General features: G+C 36.4%; 1 long non-coding RNA gene across 1 annotated transcript in view; it reads right to left on the reverse strand.

The window, feature by feature from the left end:
- Nucleotides 1-13,349, reverse strand: part of LOC141571300 (uncharacterized) — a 38,367-nt gene extending 25,018 nt beyond the window's left edge. Inside the window, exons 1-4 of the long non-coding RNA XR_012496062.1 lie at nucleotides 13,235-13,349; nucleotides 4,956-5,268; nucleotides 2,756-3,197; nucleotides 1,949-2,098 (exon numbers count right to left, since the gene is read on the reverse strand). This is a non-coding gene — a long non-coding RNA (uncharacterized LOC141571300). The remainder of the gene's footprint in view (nucleotides 1-1,948; nucleotides 2,099-2,755; nucleotides 3,198-4,955; nucleotides 5,269-13,234) is intronic.
- Nucleotides 13,350-17,645: the final 4,296 nt, after the last annotated feature.

The following is a 17,645-nucleotide window of genomic DNA, read 5'->3' on the forward strand; positions in this document are numbered from 1 at the left end:
TTCAATGGGGTAGAGCCATTCTCTGATTCGGTTAATATACATTGAGACTAGAGTTAATGGCTTTAAATACATCATATAAATATACATGTATATTTGTGTAAAGGCATAATGAAATTATTAAACAAAGAAAGTTTATAAATGATAAACCACTTGAGAATTGGTATTAGAGTATTCAGCCAGATATTAATTAACACTAGGTAGGAAAGTTCTATTTACTTTCTGTGTGATCTGCCCAGAGAAACCTCCTCCCAGGGAACTCTCATTGAAGAGCCCTATAGTATGTATGTTTTTTGATGACTTTTATCAGGCTCAAGATTTTTTTTAAAATTGTATTGAAGTACAATTTACATATGTTAAAAAATGAACCAATTTTAAGTGTATAGTTTGATGAGTTCTGATACACCTATTCACCTGTATAACCACCACCATAATAGAGATGTGGAACATTTCCACCATTCCCAAAGATTCCTGGTGCCCCTTTGCAGAGTTTCCCCACTACCTTGGTTCTAGGTAACTCCTGCTTGGCTTCTATCGCTAGAAGTTTGATTAGTCTTCTTTAGAATTTCATATCTTGTACTTGAATTTATATAGTATGTAGTGTTTTGTGTTTGGCTACTTGCACTGTGAAATGGTTTTCAGAATCATCTGCACTTTTAGGTATAGCAGTTTCTTTTTATTATTATTGCTGAGTAATATTCTATCTTATGGAAAAATAACAATGTATCCATTCATTTGTTGATGGGCTTTTAGATTGCTGAAATTGTGGGAGTATTTTGAAAACAGTTGCTATGGATGTTTATATGCAAGTCTTTTGTTGAATATATATGTTTATTTCTCTAGCAATGGGATTCTGGGTTCTAAGGTATGGGTTTGTTTAAATTGATAAGAAACTGCTCAACTCATCATCAAATTGATTTGTGAACCATTTTTAAAAATAAAAGTTCCTCATTTCCAAATAAACTAAAGTTGCTTATAATTGATAGGATAACTTCTAGATACATTATTAAAATACCATCTTTTTAATTAATAAATTAACACAGTAATGATTTCTTATCTTTAGGTTATCTATAACATATTACCATTTTTGGAGGTAATGATAATTGTCCTCTGACAACTCTTTTTCATATTGCTTTTACCAAATTTAGGTCCAAAATGAATACCAAAACCATTAAGGTACTTTTTTAATGTAAACTATCACTTGCTGAAAGACCTCTGGGTACCTCCATGTTTTTGAGGGTACCCCCACCTCAAAAGAGAATGGATGCTAGGAATAATTAGGCTGGTTTATATTCACTATATTTTTAATTAGCTCAACACTTTATTGAGAGTTGTACTGTTTTATCAAGATCAAGATAGGGGAAGAGCTATCTAATCAAAAATAGAAACTGATCTTACCTAGGTGAATTATCCATAGGTTAAATGTTATTAATATAAATATGTCTCAACCACTGATATTGTACATGATAAATAGAAGCCTAATCCTTCCTGTTCACGTGCAAAGATGGGCACAAGAACTGCAAGTTGAATTTTAAGAAGTTTTATTTCTAGATCTGAGAAATCCATAATAATTAGTGATAATTATAACATTCACTTTACTGATGCATTGGATCGACCTGGGGATATACCCTTATGTTCTTCCCATTAGGATATCATTGTGTGTGATATCATGAGACAGTTATGTGTTAGTCTCCAACAAGAGACACCACCTTCTCCCTCATTTTGATATTGTCGGTTACTAAAAAAATCGAACCAAAATTGTTTCATCTAAGTATTGGTAGGCAGTCCCTATCTTTTCTGTCACAGTTGCCTAAAGGGCTCTGCTATCAATTTCAGGCCAGAAATGGAATCTTAAGGAAAAAACATCAAAAGAATCATAGCTATGCTCATCTGTGTGTATGATTCTTGCCAGCTGACGGAATGGACATAGAAATCAAGACATTAGACTTACGAACTTAGTAGCTGCAGTCCCCTCTCAACAACTGTCACTCTGCAGTTACAGCAAACAGTGGTAACTTTATTTAGTAATTCATGGTCTCTTTCCCAGACAGAACTCTTCAGGTCCTTCCATGATACAGTCCTGGTCTCCTCCCTGTCTTCACTGAGATGTTCAGAAGAAATGAAAAGATACCTAGTTATTTAACTTCGAAGATGGATCATTTTCACAGATCTGCACAGTGCAGAAAGCGCAGAACTTAACACTTTATTCGATAAACAAAAAAGGAAAGAAGTCTTACTGACTCTGACTTTGGGAAAAGGGAATTCTGTGCAGGCACCTGCAACGGAAGCCATCAGCACTCTGACCATAACCCTTCAATGCCCTTTACCATTTTTGTGCTTTCACTCCCCAAAGATAGCAAGCATCTGTGTCTGTTTGTTGGCGAGCTGTTTAGGCTGTCAAAACCCACTTGCACATCCAGAGAGCCAAAGTGCCTGGGGATGTATGTTCCCCAGGGGCAGCCCTTCATCAGTGACCCTATAACTCCTCCACTTCCCCTGGGCCTGAACAGGGCAGTTCTAAGGTATGACCTCCTCTGTCCCAAGAGCTCACCTACAGGGTTGGCCCATGCTCAATGTGAGGCTTTGGTTGATATTTCTCGCTTGCTTTGTCTTCTTCCTTTCCTGCCCCCTGTTTTTCATTCCCCTATCCAGTTTTTCCTAAGAACACTTCTTAATAAATCACTTTCACACTACTTCTTGCCTCAGGTTTTGTGTGGATAACCCATCCTAAGGCAACACTGCCCTCTCCCAGCTTTACCTCTGTCTTCTCGGTGTCATAATAGCTTCTTTCAAAGCCTCATCTTCAAGTCCCGCAATCCAAACTCCACTTTTCACATGAGGAAACTGTTCAGCTTCTCTGCAGTCAGGCAAAAAAGGCTGCAATTGGATGCACATGGAAGGTCTCCTCTACCCAGGTTTTGCCAGTTTCAGGTGATGAAAGATGAGCTGTGGACCAGGGTGTGGGAGGTAGGGTCTTCCAAGTCCAGTTCAGGCTCTGCACCTGCTGGAGTTGTAGTAGATGACGAAATCAGTCCAGCAGTTGTTTGAAAAGTCAACCCATATCAGTAAAGCAAGTCCTCTTTCCTTCTTCCTCTTCTCTTTCTTAGTTTTCTTATTCTTTTATTTGGTTAACAGAGGACGGACAGTCTAGTTTTATATGAGAAAACGGTTTCATTTAAAACATGTGTTTGATCTTGTTCCTGGGAGAAAAAACAAAGCAAAACATGGAATTACTGACCTAAGCATTCCTAACTTTTACCGAAGCTCAGCTTTATTATATGAATCACCACTTTGACTGTGAATGGCTCTATCTTACCAGCACCTGTTAAATTCTTTCTGATGCCCAGATCTTCCTCAAGTAGAAGACTGGGGTACATATGGAGTCAACTCCACTTACCCTGAACGTAAGAAGAAAATATAGACCCTACAATCTATTATGAGCATGACTTGTAGGTATGTGAGTTTCTTCATGGAAAAACAAAGAAACAAGTCCTCTTTGGGATACCACGTCACAAATGTAAAAATCTTTACTATATGAATTGTTTAATGGTTTATTGAGAGTATTATGAAAACTCACATTAGATAGTATCGCATCCTAAGAATAACGTAAAATTTTATTTTTTGATCTGAGATTTTCAGCAGTCTAAGCGAGAGGGTAAGATAACCATCAGTCTGTGTACCAGTTTTCATGGCATAATACTGGTGATGTGGATTAGCCAGTGTGAGAGACTGGGTTGCAGTATTAACCTTAACATTTAATCTGAAAATTTTAGCTTTACTCCAACCTTAAAAACAATTTATTTTATTATCAAAAGCCCCCTCTCAGCTCCCAACATTGTCCACAAATAGCTCTTATTAAGACAATCAGGCTAAGATTTTTCTATCTTTTCAGAATTGGAGTCTATTATCTACCTTTAAAGCTAGGAAGAGAGGGACTATTAGCTCTAATATTTATTTCCCCTTAATCTTTAGTACCACACCGATAATTTGGGAGAGGGGCCATTAATGAACCCCATTTTTAAAAATTAATTTCTCAGCCTCCATAGAAGCTAGACCTGGCCAAGGGACAAACTTCTGTCCCAAGGGATGCAAGTGGGAATCATTAGATGTAACTTTCAAGAAAGCTTACATAGTGTCCCTTTGAACTTCACCCATTCTATCTTCATGCCTAGAACATGGACACAGGTTTGGAGCACCCATTGTGAAACCATAAGGTGACCGTGAGGAGAAGGTCAGTAGATTTTCAGGAACCTCAAACTTGAGTTATGATTTGCTGATCTGGTGCTTGCTAGCTGATTTTGTGTGTGTGTATGTGTGAGGGGGAGGTCAGGAGGGGGACTAGTTTGTGTAAGCCACTTTTTGTTATTGATTTGTGTTGACTTTTGTTATTCACAACTGAACATAAACCTCTTGTTCATACAGTAAGGAGATAGTTGTCCAAGCTTTGACCTGAGAACCCAAAGTATAAAAATTATACAACCTTGCTCTACCTCTGTCCAGTTTTCAGGTGTATCATTGACTTCTCTTATTTTATGTTATAAAAAAGACTGGACATTGACATCATCTCTGCTAAGTTGAAAAACTAGGATGCTACCCATGCAGTGTGACAGCAGAGCCTTTAAACTCCTTTGGCCACCACCTCCCACACCCATCAGCAAATTGATTTTTACGTTTCACCAAATTCTTCTGTAACAATGGCATCATGTAAGAGGAGAGTAATAGGATTTTCTGTATAAGCCATTATTCCTTTGTGTAAAAACAGCTTTGTTCTAATGGGGTTATGATGGGAAGAAAGGAAAGAGCACAACCAGGAACATAAAGGTGAAGCAGTAGTCAGCAGAGTCAAGAATGCTTTGAGGAAAGTGTTATCCTACTACACATTTTTCTTTCCTTCATTTCTATTTTTTCCCCAAATGCCTGATGCCAAGGCAACCATTTGTCAAGTCCATCCACTTTACCTCTCCTGTTCATTTTTGCTTGTATTTGTAGACTTCGTTCCTTAGGATGTTCTCTGGTGTCTGGCAGACGGGTGGTGCTGGAGCCCCCAAGGACCAGGCAAGGACACATCTTTCCAACAGTGGTTGCTAATGGGGCCAATGGAAAGACTGATTGTTTAAAGTTCTGCGAGGGTTCATTCTGAGGCAGAATTTGAATAAATTATTCTGTGGCTGCAGCACTCTGCAGGAGAGCCAGTTCCTCGTGTGGGGAGTTTGATATGCCGTCTGCTCTGAGGAGCGTGGATTAGTCCATCTGTTTCTGGTTTTCAGAAACCTGAGGTGAAGAAAATAAATAACAGGAAAAACAAAAATGAAAAATGTCCCTGGTTCCTGAATCTCAATACGTCTGCATGTGCTCCTAAATCACCCATTCCATCCAGATGCTGGACTTCCTGGGTAGAAAAAGAAGCATCCAGATTTCGCTTTTGAGGATTTTTAAATCTTTAGAAGGATGGCCCATTCATTACATAAAAATGTGACATTTCCAATTATTTTGGCAAAGAAATAAAGATAGCACTCAATTTATGAAACTGTATTCTCCCTATCATTTCCTTTTAAAAGGTGACTCACATGTTTTCAACTGAGGCTGATTTGAGCCTCCATTTTTCATAAGCAGGAAGATACAGCCAAGGAATCAGACATATTTGCATGAAGATGACACACTGACAGCCTCCAAATGTTTAGAGTTAACTGAAAGAAGATTTGTGTTCAGTGGCCTTAGCTCCAGAAGGCAAAATTAAGACCAATAGGTAGAAATTATTGGGAGGGTCTCAAAGCTCAGAGAACGTTCTAATCAATGACCTGTTAAATTTTAAGTGAACTACTCTGGATGACAGTAGGGATCCATACCTGCTAGAGATCAAACTGGAAAGAGGACCATGAATACGGGTTGCTGCATAGAAGATGCATGAATGTGTAAAGATTGAATTTGGTGGTTTCTACTTTGTTCACTCACTCTACAACTCACTGCAATTTCTTTTCTTTTCTCAGACCTCTCTGAAACTAATATTGGCCTATGGTCATGGATTATCAGGGCAGATACTACCTATTTTTATAGTTATTATTATTATTATTTTACTCATCCCTTTACCGGTGGGTGAGAACAATATTCTGCCTATCAGAGATTCTTGCTAATATTGACATGTTTGATATGTTTTTCTAGAAGAATATGAGGTTGCAATACATGTCACAGCTCTATAAGCCAATCAACCCCAAATAGTTATAATCTTTAGAACATCATTACAGAAAGGGATTTTAGAGTACAGTGAGTTAATTTTGACTTTTTCTATAATTCTCAGATTTGTTTCCAGGTCAGCTTTTCTCTATTGAAGCTACTACCTGGGTCATTTTAAGTCTCTATAAAGTCTACTTTACTTATAACTGCCTTGTCTAGGCAAAGTCACATGTCTGAATTTATTTCCCTTGTTATCTAATTTGCATGTCCTCTAGCTCTTAACTTGAAAAGAACCTGTTTATTTTCTCTGCAATTTTAAAATTCTGATCTGCTCCAGGAGAAAGCAATGTTTTAGTCAAAAATCTGTCTTCTGGTGAAGTCTAAACTTGAGAAGAAATGCAATGCTGTGGAAAGGACAACAGCAGGATGGATATTAAAGAGATAAGAATTTGATTCCTCTCCTTCCGCTTACTATTTAGAGGAGCTCAGATGGGCCATTTAATCGTACTGGATTTTAATTTCCTGATGCGTGAAAGTAAGGGATTAGACTAAACCACCTCAAGGTCACTACTACTCTGGAAGGGGGAATCAGAGAATTTCAGATGCACTACGTTTTGCTTTGGAGAAACAATCCTCTATTTTAAAGAACTGAAGTACAAGGTGATCTCTCCTTGATCAGAGCTGAAATCCTCTCTCTGCTCCAGTACACATTTCTGTTGTGGCAAATGTGTCTTTCTATCATTTCAAGAGATACCTGAAAAAAGTTAAGGTCTTAATTCTTTTATGATCAGTCTCTACCTACTCCCCAACTCATCTCCCTGTCACCCCCAAACACACCTATGCTCCAGTCTTGGTGAAATGCTCAGAGGATTCCCAGGTGTAGGGTGTTGGGCATTTTGGAGGACAATGGTAATACCATCTATAAGAAGTCAATCTCAAATGGCTTCCTGATCAAGAAAGTCAACCAAGAAGGCACAGCAGAAAAAAATAGGATTCTCAGAAATTCTGGATGTGAAGGTTTTCTTTGTGGGAGTCAGAGTTTTGACATTATATGGGTGGTGAGAACTATCAAGTGAAATTTGAGTTTTTTCATAATAATATCCCTTAGGAATCTTGGGGAAACTTCAGGTTACTTTAATAACAGAACTGTCAACAAATCCAGGACACAGCTCAAACTTACTTGGATAAATTATGCTGTAGTAGACCGGAAGGTCTTTTGAATTTACCTTTTCCTAATTTAACCCTCACCCCCCACAAGCCCTCTACCATGAACAGCTCAGATTCTGAGGCATAACAAGGGTTCAAAATCTACATTGAATAAGCCTTACTCATAGATTGAAATCACAAAGTAAATTTAATTAGCTAGCCCTTCAGTGATCATTTGGATTTAGTCAAGAGGGCAATCCCCTTCTCCCCCTATGGAAAGACGTATAGTCCCATGACATTTTTGTTGCTACACAGGAAATACAGTCTGAAATCCACATTCTCAAATCACAGAGTCACTCTGTCTAAAAGCCAAGCTTTTGGCTGCTTTGGGGATTAGGCTGCTCACTCCCATACAACATTCAACAATTCAACCCATCCAAATGTAGAACTTCTACCCTCGTCCACTGAGGGTCTGTTCCAGGCAAAGGTCCGTAGCCAGGAAAGGGAGGTAAGGAGAAAACTCTCTCTTACTTACTCAGTTCTCACACACATGAGCTGCTGTTTCCCACTAGAGCTGAAATGGAGGGTGGAAGGAGAGCCAGGACTAGTCTTTTAGATTGTCTCTACCACCTACAATGTTTCAGTTCTACAGTGTGGTGTGTCTCACTATCCACTTTGGTACCTGATAGTTGCACCAAAAAATCTTAAACAAAGCAATCATTTTAATAATGCGTTGCAGAAAACCAGAGGAAGTTCGTAGAGGATAAAACAACAATGATACTTACAGATTTCAGTCTCAGGAAATACCAGCTGACCCAAGAATAGAAATCCCTGAATCCTTTGAAAACTATTTCTTGACTAAAAAGAATGGTTACCTTTGCTCTTTTCCAGTCTTTCTCCCTTTTTTCAATCTTATTTTCATATGCATCTAAATTGAATTTTAACTTAATTATTTTTATTGCTGCAACCAAATATATCTGGTTTAATCTAAGAAAAAGTTTGCTTTAAGAACAAACGGACAAAAAGTCCCAAAGTACCCATTACTGGGCAGGGCATAGGACCCCTGAGTGTTGGAAGCACAGGGCTTCTCTGTTCTGAACAACCTCAGGGATTTGCTCTGTATCTTGGGAACTTGCAAACATGGAGACTTTTATAGTGGCAATAAAGAGCCTGAAACTACCTCATAAGCCTCTCTGTCAGACAGTAAGTCCCCTAGCACTTCTCCTAATTAACTTCTAACCCGCTGGCCATGGGGATTTTTTTCTACTTTAACTGCTAATGAAGTCTAGAATCTCAAAGTCTCCCTTGATTTTACTAGAGCCTTCTAGTAGTTAATTATGAGCCCTGTGTTTTTCTGACTCACTTGGACTTTATAAGGTGCACCTCGGTGGGGATGTAACTTTTTTTTTTTTTTTCCTATTTAGAGTCAACTCAACTTTCTTCAGGTTTCTTTTGCTTGCCTCTGCAGGATCAATAGAAACTCAGGAAAAACAACAACAAGATAAGAAAATGGATAAATCGATTTTCGGATGTGGGGCCATTTGAGGGAGAAGTTTGAGGATGTAATAATCTTGTTTCTCAGAGAAATACGAGCTGTACCTCACTGAGAATTGTTGGTTTGAGCATGCAGAAGAGAAAGTCCAAGGAAGTAAAAGAATAACAATGAATTCAAATTAGAAGAGAATATGTAATTGGATCAATCACTTATTTATTCTATTTGACCAACATTAATTAGCCAGCTTTTGTGAGCCAGACACTTTTCTAGACACTGGGGATGAAGAAACGAGCAGGCCTTCCTGGAAGATATTATCTCAGTGGGGATCTCAAACTCTCTTTTCCTGAAAGATCACATAGTGCTTCAGAGGTCAGCTGCAGAGTGCTCAATCCGATTTTGGAGCCAAAGAACTCATAATCTTTGGAAAAGGTGAAGGAAAACCCTGCTCCACTGTATGTGTCATATGGACATTTCTCTGCTTTAAAAAAAATAAAAATAAAAAAACAGAAAACATGTTGCTGCCATATTTCTCTACTAAAGGAGGAGTACATGATAAGGGCATAAATGACAGGATAAATTTTTCCCCAAGTTTATGAATTATATCTGAATTTAAAATAAACTCCTGCAACAAATACAAACTCAAATGACCACTTAATAGCTTAGCATTTAATTCAGAGATTCTTTAATCCTAGCTGTGTGCAAGAATTGGCGAGGAAACTTTTAAAAAATTGAGAAGTCTAATAGTTAACATGGTTATATGATATATAGGTATCTCCCACTTTTTGAAAGTTTCCATTATGCCACTTCGTTTTACAGAAGACCTACATTAGTACCGGTTTTCACTACCTGAAAGAAATCTGAAGAGGAATTTTTAAAAGGTGAAAATGGCATTCAGCATTTGTTTTTCAGCAAGCCCTCACAGAGGCAGCATGGATCTGAGCGGGCAGAATGGCACCATGAAGCTCCTTCTCTGGGAACCACACTCAGCATCTCAGCATAAAGCCCTGTAACTCTGAACTGTATCTGTAAGTGTGTGCTTTATGTCAGTTTATGTTAGGAAGATGTATCCTAAGGTGTTAAGAAAAGCCTAAGAGGCCTTGTAACAGTGTTATGCTTAGCACAAAACAGGATGTAATTAAGCGTTTCAATTGTGGTGAATGAAATAAAGACACTGGGCACGGGCTGAACTTGCCTGAGTCCACCAGTCATGCTAGTTACATGCAGAGAGAAAGAATCTTGAGAGCTGCTGAAGTTACTATGGGTTCTACTGGTAGCACAGTGGTTTCTTTAAGTGGGTATCCAATAATGGATACAATGGCAAGTTTATTACTTGAGTGGATTGATGGTATACAAAGTATGGTATGTATTTGTTATTGTATCCCTGCTTTAACTATATGTTTGTGTTAGTTTAGGTTCTATGTGTTATTTGGTATGATTTGGTAGGGTATTTTTGGGGTCTGTGAACACAAAAAATTTTCCATATAAATCAGTGGTAATTGCTTCTTCACTTTACACCATCTTGGCTTACGAAAAGTTTCAGAGGAAACTTTGTGTACTCTGTGATAGCAGGGGAAACCTGTATAGGAAAATTGTAGAGAGTGGAGAGAGCCTAAGAGCTTTCATCACAAGAAGAAATTTGTGTTTCTTTTTTTCATTTTATCTATATGAGATGATGGACATTAACTAAACCGACTGTGGTGATCATTTCACAATATATGTAAATACAACCATCATGTTGTACACACTAAACTTATACAGTGACACGTTGATTATTTCACAATAAAACTGGACAAAAATTAGAGAAGTCTAGGCAGGCCCTACACATGAAGATGCTGATGCTTTAAATATGAGGTGGGGCTTAAGAAATGAGCAGTTTTATTTTTAAATTCCATAAATAATTTTGATGGGCTATCAGAAGCCAAGAGCCACTGATAAAAATCTTCACTTATGACCTCCCCCCAAAAAAATGGGTGTAGAAAGAGATTATATTTCACTTAGTAGAAAGCAGAAAAGTAGTTGCTTAGATTTCTGATCCTAAATGAAGATTTTTTTTGGTGAATCCCATGTAGAAAAAATATTAACTACTAGTGAAGATGTTTAGTTTTCTTCTTTGTGTCATTTTATTGGAGATGAAAGTGCTTCCTAACATTGCCAGATTTTGACAACCAGATAAGTCACATGCCAACCATGTTTGAGTGTCCTTCCTCTCAAATGACTACTGCATTTATCTTCATACTCTGAGACATTAAAAGAGTTTCCCTCAGAAAAGAGACTCTAAGACTTGTCATCTTTCTGTTCTCTTTGACATTTTCCTAATTGGCACATTTTACTTCTAATATCTGTTGAGATATCCCAAAGAAACTCAGGTAACACACATACACACACACACACACACACACACACACACACACACACACTCACTCACACCAGCATTTCCAATTAGAATGATTGACCAACTTACTTTTTTTTCTTTTTTTTTTTTCTCAATTTACTTTTGATTGCTTTGGTTGTTTTTCATTTTTGGAATTTGGATTTGTTCTGGGATTCAGAAAGCTTTACATTCTTAGACTGTAGATTTATCCAAGATCACTTCCTCTAATGAGGCCAGATATTCTTTTATTTCAATTCTGTTGGTATCTTTGGATGAGATAAGCCAGTGTGCCATGGATACGACTTTGTCTTTATGTATAAGACAAAAAAATAATTTATTAAAGTGTAATTTTTTTAAGGGAGAAAAGAAATCTATCCAACATGATCACCACAAAGTATTTTTAGCCACAATACTTGCAAATTAAAGAAATATCCTGGTTTGTCCTCACCTTCTCATGAATGGTGTGAGATGCATCAGTGGCTTTTTAAATTCAAGCATAATTTTCAAAAATTTGGAAGTATGACTCTCATGTAATTATAATATGGACCTGATTCAAGGTGTTTATTCAACTCATTAATTAATGAGGAAACCAGTAATAAGGCAAAAGATGATTCAACTAGCATTTTGAGGATTTGTATTTTTACAGGCATTTTGAAACAATGATAGAACAGAATAATAGGTTGAATCCAAACCTGACTGGTGTTCCACAGACAACCATGCATAGGGGTTATCTTTCTACCTGACAGAAACTATTTGCATTTATCAGACCAAAACCTGCAAGTGAACACATATTTTACTCAGTCTTTATTCAATAATAAACTGTGAGTCAAATCAAGTATATTCTTCTAGAATAGATGATCCTTGAGTGTGCCTGTTAAACAAAGCCTCAGTATAAAATTGAAAGAACATGCTGCATACCTTTTTACCCAATTCCCATGCTTTTAATAATTTTTCTTACTATAATTAAGTGGTAATAACAATTTCAAAGCCTCATGCCCTGAGATAGCTCTGAGGACAGCTTTCACGTAATGGTAACGAGTCCATGTTTCCTCCTTCCCAATGTCATTCCTTTGTACATGTATACAAGTGTACAGGTGCGTGCAAGAAACATGGCAGCTCTGGCATTGCATATGCAATGTGAAAACCTTTTTAATCTCCTTTAAAAAACTGAATTTGCTCCTCAGACAACTTAAACTACCCTGTTCCTTAGAACCAGCCTTACCAATTTTCTTTTCCTACTATCCTCTTCACCTCAGCTCTCTGTGTAATTTCCTCAAGAAGTAGCAACATTCCAATCAGAGCAGAATTGCTCTTTGGGGCAATTCATAGAATGCATTTTATTGTCCTTCCCAAGGGACTTTTACACAGGTGCTTAGAAATCTAGACAATGAGGTGTGGCCTTTCCCAGATGTATATCAATGGGTGGAGCTTTCTTTAAGAACTTTGCAAATTTTTTTTATTTTTAAGTATAGAGTTCCGTTTATTGATGCCAGTATGTTCCCTGAGAGGGTTTATGGAACATAAAAGGAAACCTAGCTTTCATATTTTCTACCATCTTGAAAAAGGGAATATTAAATTAACTCTTTCATTTGCGTTTTGTTTCCTTGCTTTCATCTTGAACATTTCCTGATAGAAAAGTCCTTCTTGTGCTGAGAGAACCACAATGATGTCAGGATGACCTTGACTAAATGCAAATGTCCGGAAATTTTGGAAACATTTTGAAGAGACACCACAGGCTTAGAATCTATTTAGAATCTATTTTCTCCTACAGAATATTCAGAATAAAGAGTCAAACCGTTTGGACATGGGTCAAATATGATCCTTAATGCTGCCAGTCTGTGGGCATGTTATAACATCTTATGGTGGCATTGTAATTTTCTCCAGTTTGCTAACGAAGACTAATTATCCAAATAATTCAGGCTGGCTATCTGCTCTTGACCACTGCAAATCTCCCTGCTGTTCCTCAAAGCTCTGTTTGTTCCCCATTTCTTCTCTTGTTTTAAACCCCTCACTGTTCTGAGTGCCTTTTATTTAAAGAGAAATTGGATACCTACTGTGTAAATTTCTGCAGGGAGTCCTTTAATGTAGACTGTTGCAATTTTCTCCAGGAATATGCTAATAATTACACCGGTTAGGGACCAGGACTTCCTTATCTACAGAGGAGGAACTGTGTGAGAAAAAAGAAAAAAAATCTCAACTCTCTACACCACTGAAAAGAGAACAAAAAAAGAACAAAATAATAAAAGAGAAAGAAAACAAAGTTATTTGTTAAAATGCAGGCTGGAAATTGATGCTTAGAAGTAGCAACTGTGGCCACTGGTCTTTGTACATACAGCCTCTTAAGAAAAGCCACGCATGAAGGGAGAATGGTGAACTTTGGTCTCACAGGGCAGCAGGCTGAGTTCTGGCCTCCAGTAGTCATGGCAACAGAATATCCCCTAGTGCTCCTGGGGAACTACTGGAGTCCTCTGTTGCCTCTGTCCGAGGTATGGGTGAATGGCAACTTCATAATCCTGAATTGCTGGTTAAAACTGGTTTAAGGGAGCGCTGGCTTTTTGTTTTTGTTTAGAAAACAATGGTTTGAAATCAATTGCATTTTTGTGCTTCAGAGGAAAGTCTCTGGGAAATAAATATCTTAGAACTCAATATGTGTTGACGTGATGTTGCAGTCACACAGAGTTTGATCAACAGCACGGTCCTATCCTAAGGTTATTTGTGAAGTGGATTATTTAATGTGACCTGGGGTCTTCTACTGTGACACGAGGCACCTTTCAGTGGTCACAAACTGACTCTGGCTGACCCTTTATCACAAAATTCTGAGCACACAGTCACTCTGTAAGTTTTTTTCAACCAAGGTAAAGTTTTGGAAAAAAGAGGTTTCTTTTTAGAATTTTTATACTCCTTTGAGCAATGAAGTAAAATAATTATTTCCACATACTGATGTGAAAATTGAAGCATTGGAAATGAGGAGAAATTTGTCCACAATGGACACAAAATCAAGTCCTGGCAGGACACAGGATGCCAAAATTCTTTGCTTATTTTTATTGGTCAGACTTCTGAAACTCTGGTTTTGGTGATTGTTTTAAGGGTTGCTCCTTGGGAAAAGGTATTAAGAAAGTCTGCAAACCAATACCAATACCCAGCTGTACTTTTTGTAATTTCACAGAAGGGGAGGTTATCAAAAGCAACCAAGAAATGATAATAATGGTAATATTATTGCTAATATAACCGACATGTATCAAGCTCTATACATGTATATAAGTTCTAAGTACTTTATAAGAATTGTCTCATTTATTTATTTCTACCTTATTGATGCGGAAACAGGGTTTAACGATCTTCCAAAGTCACAAAACTAGTAACTGGTAGAGCCAGAATTTAAACCTAAGACATCTGACACGAGTGTCTGAGTTTCTATTCACTCCACCGCATTCTAGTATGCTGCTATGCTATAATTTTACACACACACACACACACACACACACACACACACGATTTACATATTATGAAATACTTATTAGTTATTTAAAAATGTACTAACTATATCACTGCATAGGCAGAACTACTAACCACCACCCTTTGCTGAGGTTCCTACTATGTGTCAGGTACGTCTCTTGGCACTGTGCATATATTATCTCCATTCTTTACTAGAAACCTGCAATAAGAGAAATATTATCCCCATTTTATATATGAAGAAATGAAGCCGAGAAATTTTTAAATAACTTGCCTGTGTTATATCTAAACAACAATCTGAGAAAGTGTGAATGATTGCAAAACATCTGTTTTTTTCCATTCGTGCCATGCTGTTTTCTCAAGTTGGTTTTGAGGTGTAGCTTTAGTTTTATTAAAAACGACTAGGGACCAGATCACTCTTCTTAGTCCCTGACCTTACTTTTCTACTAACGTTATTAATAAGATTGAAATTATTAGAAGTATTGTCTACAGAAAACCTATACAAATTAAATATACAGAATAAAATATACAAATTACCTGAAGGGAAGATGGTGGTCTATCTTTCTAACGTAGGTTACTATCATTAGTTGATTAGTTTGATTCTCATTCTTTAATGTTTGAGTGAATGAAAAATGAATGGATGAATTAGTTGGCAAATGAGACAACCTAACATCTATTGAATGCCTTGTAGGAGTAAGCACTGTACAAAGTGATTTCATATTCTAATTTTATGTCCTTTCCACAAAAGTTCTGCAGTTAAGTGGCTGTTTTTATTACCACTATATTTAAGGGCGAGGGATCTAAGTCTTAGATAGTTTAAGTGAATTGCTCAGTTTCAGCTAGTGAATGAGACAGTTAGAAATAGAACCCAAGAGCCTTTGCCTCCAAAGTTCAAGCTGTTCTATCCATATTTACATTTCTCTTTAAAAATTTTTTAGAAGTGTTTAGACACTAAAGAACATTTTAGATATATGAGTAAGAAATACAGAAGAACCACAAAAGTAGCACCCAAATATTCATGCCCCAGATTCATAAATAAAATATTATCTTAAACTTTAAATTTCCCTGAGTGCTCTTCACATCCTATCCCTGCCTATCTTAGAGGGTTTCTTTGTAGTTTCATATTTATTTATATTCCTAAATAATGCATTATTTAGATATGTGTGCTTTTGTACTTAAAATCAGTTGAGTCTAACTGTATGTGTTTCTGTCTTGCTGTTTTTGCTTGACATTTTTCCTGAGATTCATGCATGGCATTGAACAAAATTGTATTTAATTTATTTTCACTGTTGTATAATATTCCACTATAAAACTGCCATGATTTGTTTTTTCACTCTACTTTTGATGACTATTTAAGTGTGTTTTTTATTTTTTATTTTTTTGCTATCACAAATGGGGCTGACAAGAACATGTGATACACATCTCTTGGAGTACATCTTAGATTGTCATAGATTTATAAGATTTACACATTTTTAGTCTGTTGGATAGTATCATATTGTTTTACCAAGATGATGGAGCAATTTATACTCCAGCTTATTCTGAATGACATTGCATAATTTTCAGCTTCCCCTATATCCTCACCAATATTCAATATTGTTACACTTTAGTTTTTACTAATATGATTGGTTTGAAATGGTATCTTATTGTAATTTTTCTTATTTATAAGGTTGAGCACCTTTTAATGTATTTTTTGACAGTTCCCCATTTGTAAAGTATCAGTTTATTTTTCACTTTTGCCCACTTTTTCAATTGGGTAATTTCCCTTTTTCTTATCCATTTGTCGGCCTTTTTATATATTCTGGATGTTAAATATTGTCATTTAATCTATTGCAAATAATGTCTTCCAGCTTACATAGTACTTTCATTTACTTATGGGGACTTTTGATGTATGGAAGTTCTTAATTCTAATATATTCATATTTGTCAATCTGTCTCTTTATGCTTTGTACAAAAGGCAATCTTCCTAATCCAAAGTAATGAAAAGATATTGCTTAAAGTTTTATAGTTTTTCCTTTTGCATTTATATATTTAATCCAGCTGGAGTTGACTTTTGCTTATGGTGCTATATAGGAGTCCAATTAACTCATATTTTTCTTTGTAGATAACCAGTTGTTCCAGCCTTATTTATTCTCATCCATTTTTTTTCTCAAGACTCTGCAATGCAAATTTTGTATAAATCTAGTTTCCATATATGTGTGGATGGGCTCTTTATTCTATTGTTCCAGTTAGTCCATTTTTATGATAGTACTATACTACTGTCTTAATTTTTACATTTATTGTAAAAGTTGATATCTGGTAAGGAAAATCCAATTACTTTGCTCATCTGAAGCAATGTTTTACTCTTCTTGTAACTTTGATCTTCCTCATAAATTTTAAAATCAGCTTGTCAAATTCCCTCAAAATCTGTTGGTATTTTGACTAGACTTGAATCACATCACTAGAGCAATTTGGTGAGAATTTACATCCTTAGGCTATTGCCTTTTTCTTATTAATTTGCAGACCATGCCTTTGGTATGGTTTGTTATTTAAGTCTTTGAAAAAATTTTCTTCAGTATAATTTTCTCTATACGAATTTTGTACATGTATTGCTTAATTTCTTGATACACTTTCATTTTATTTGAAGCCGATATAGAAGCTATTTTTTAATAATTACCTTTATAATTTTTTTGAGCTTGTATCAAATTGCAACTGATTTATTATCCTTTTAAAGTAAGCTTTATGTGAGAACAGCTTTAGTTTACAGAAAGCTGGGACAATAGTACAGAAAGTTCCTGTAAATCTTGTACCTAGTTTCCACTATTATTAATTCCTTATGTTAGTATATTTGTTATAATTAAATAACCAACACTAATACATTATTATTAACTACAGTATATATTTTATTCACATTGCTTTATTTCTTACCTATTGTCCTTTGTCTGTTCCAGGATGTAACTAGGATACCACGTTATATTTAGTCACCATCGCTCCTTAGGCTCCAATTGGCTCTGCAAGTTTCTAAGGCTTTCCTTGATTT

Source organism: Rhinolophus sinicus, linkage group LG04 (assembly GCF_036562045.2).
Source record: "Rhinolophus sinicus isolate RSC01 linkage group LG04, ASM3656204v1, whole genome shotgun sequence".
Classification (NCBI taxonomy): Eukaryota; Metazoa; Chordata; class Mammalia; order Chiroptera; family Rhinolophidae; genus Rhinolophus; species Rhinolophus sinicus.